Source organism: Dipteris shenzhenensis, chromosome 28 (assembly GCF_047967505.1).
Source record: "Dipteris shenzhenensis isolate YYH24624 ecotype China chromosome 28, Dip_SZ_1.0, whole genome shotgun sequence".
In the NCBI taxonomy this organism is placed as follows: Eukaryota; Viridiplantae; Streptophyta; class Polypodiopsida; order Gleicheniales; family Dipteridaceae; genus Dipteris; species Dipteris shenzhenensis.
In genome coordinates, this window is record NC_141623.1 from 37,042,229 (window position 1) to 37,045,631 (window position 3,403).

Here is a 3,403-nt window from a genome sequence, read left to right on the forward strand (position 1 = left end):
AGCAAGCTAGATAGAAGCAACTGCCTCGGCCATCGCACGAGAAGGTGGTTTAAGTGTCAATTCTTGTGCACCCGACGTCTAATGTGACCCTCCCTAGATAATCCAATATTTTGTCCATGCCCTAGTGATCTCGAGCACCTCATGAAAGTGCACATCTTGAAAGCCTGCAAAAATAGGGCCCTGTAATGGTTGCAAGTATGGGCTAGAGGCTATGGGAGCTACTTTCAAAAGCATTTCTTTCCAAATACAGTTGGCCCTCCTTTGTAAAAAATGGCAACATCCATCCATGGGAACAATTTGTTTTTTTTTATAAAAGAATACCTTGAAACATGCGAAACCTAATCACAATGCATAAAATTGAGACTTTATGTAAGTTAACAAAACTCTCATTGTAAATTAACATAAAATGCCTACTAGGCACAGGCTCATTCTAGTTGGGACCTAAGCGTGCACTCCACACCTAATAGAACCCCTCGAGAGAAGACTATTTCCCCCTAATTTGTTTAATGCCTTGGTAATTTTGTGCACCTTGAGAAAGTGGCCATACCTTAAGGGCCCACAAAAAGTGCCATGTGGTTGTTACAAGTATGCCTATTGTATGTGGTTAGATGCAAACTACCGTAACTTGCGGGAGTTAGCTCCTTCGAGAAATATTGTTGACACTCTATTTTCAACTAGCAACCTTGACCAATGCTGATTGTGACTTTTAACAAACATCGAAATCAATTTCATATCCTTATCAAGACCTTGAGACATGTGAATATTCACTACAGTGCATAAAATCTAGCCTTTATAGAAGCTCACCGAAGTCTTACTTGGACTCACAAATTCTACAAAGTTCCTTTTTAAAGAAAGTAATCTCAAAATCACGACTTGCAAAATATCATAACAATGACATACAATGACACAACTTACTTGCCTACTTTTTCCATGATAGGATTGGACAAACCTTGTGACTTATAACAAACTTGTACATCAAACATCAAACCTAGTTTACAATGCAAATAGAAGGTGCAACTTTTATACTATTTATGTGTAAGGGCTAATTGCTTCAAACTTGAACTCCATCACTCTTGGACTTAAAAAACATGGGACATCTAGTTGAGTGTCATGGATGAAATGAGTTTAGTGTGCACAAAATTAGTAAACATGCTTTCCAACACTAGCAATATGAAGATCTCCATATTGTAGGGTATGGAACCTTGTCATATAAATTGGACACATTTGAATGCCTCATGGTACCAAATGGAGAACAATGGTGTTGCCCAACAATAGCAAGTCATAGCACTAGCCCACTCCAAAAGCACTATCAACTTTGTAAGTCATGCTCTGGAGACTAAATACTCATATTCACTCACACATCAATGCCCCCCAAAGGGCATTAAGAACTCACAAGCCACACCTTTGTCAAGAAACATTTGACATTAGTATTTGTGGAACTACATGGTTAATGGCAACGACAAATTAAAGCATTAATGTTTCTTTACTATGTCCCATTAAAAAGTGTGTTTAGATGTCATTTATGTAAGGTCCACCACCACCCACCTCACAATTAGTGGAGCTATGCCCTTGTAGGGTGGGGTAATTCAATTTTTTACTAGGTGACATTGAAACACCCTTTCTATAAGTCTCCATCACTTTTATTGAGGGAGAAAATGATTGAGTAGAAAGTTAACACTCCCTTCACATAATATGCTCGTACTTCTCCATCAAATATCAAAGGCTCTTTTGTTAAAAATAATAATATATTAACAAATGTCAAATATAAAGAAAATACTCAAGAGCTTAATTGTATTGTTGAGGAATTGGTCTTCCCTCTCTAGCACTACAAAGAACTGAAAATCAACTTGCTATTACGTGCATGAAAGGAAAATACGTGAATAAGAAGAAGATGCAAAGTGTGGAGTGTTTTTTGCTTATAACAACCTAAAGTAGCTCAATCCATGTGTTTAGAGAGCATACCGAGCATATTTTTTTATAGCTTGAATACTTGGAGTAATCATTGTAATGGAGTATTATAGACCCTTGATTCACAAAGTCTAGATTCTCCATGAGGAAATACATATTGTCATGCCTATATACATTCCCTTGCCTCTCACTATGAGACGAGATGCCATAGCCTTGGGGTGTAATCTACCTCTTCTCCTCTAGATTTTGGTAGATTGTCTCTCAAGTTCTAGATCTAGTTATGTAAGGACCCTCTACAAGGGCTTAACATTTGAGAACTTTATTTCCACTATACCACATAGCCGCATGTTTATTAGAGAGCTCCCTTCTGTTCTCTACATGGACTCCTCATTAGTTCCTTCTTTCTCGAGTCTCGTAAGATGGAGCTCTCTCTAGGACATACCCCATGCCCACTGCTTTCCACTTAGCTCCTTCTTTCCCAAGTCTCCTAAGATGGAGGTCTCTCTAGGACCTGCCCCATGCCCACTACTTTCCACTTGGCTTGGTAATCTATGCATAACTCCATAGTACCATCCTTTTTCTTTCCTAGTAAAACTAGTGAAGACCAAGGTGAGCTACTTGGTTGAATTTGATCTTTTCTAAGATATTAAGCTAGTTGACTTTCTGTGTCATGTTATTTCATTTGACTAAGTCTATAAGAGGGCTTACAAATAAGGGTAGCTCTATAAATTATTATATTTGATGATCGATGTCGCTACTCATCCTCTCCACTTGAACACATAAAAAACCATCCCCCCAGTCAAGTCAAACACCCAAACACCCACCCAAATCCCCCAAATTCCCTCAAACCCCCTTACCCCCCCTCCCCCCTAAACCCCTTAAACCCACCAATTCCCTAGACCCCTCCCCCCCCCCCTCTCACCCCTTAGGAACTTGCCCATCTCACCAAAGTAGGGATTCAATATATCTGTTGGCCATGACAAACATCAAGGAAGCAAAAGGACTAGGGGAAACCCTAGTTTATGAGGGGCCAACCAAGACCATAAAGTTGGAACTTGCCTTGGAAGGTGAAGAGGAAAATCCTATGTGCATCAGCGAGCAACTCACTAAAGAGGAAGAGAAAGTACTAAAAGCATTGCTAATGGAATACAATGATTGCATGGCTTGGTCCTATAAGTACATGAAAGGGATCTCCCCTGAAGTTGTAGTAAACACCATACCAATCAGAGAAGGATCAAAGCCTAAAGTATGTGGACCCTATAGGACAAATTGAAAATATGGCACCCATGTTTATGAAGAGCTGGAAAATTTATTAGATGTCGGTTTCATTTATGAGATCAAGCACATCGACTGGGTGCCACCAATCATGATTGTCCCAAACAAAAACAAGCAACTGAAAATATGCATGAATCTCAAGAATGACAATGTAGCGGAGGACTCAGCATAAGATCTGTTGCTACAGGGCATCATTGCATCATATCAAGATCTTGTTGCA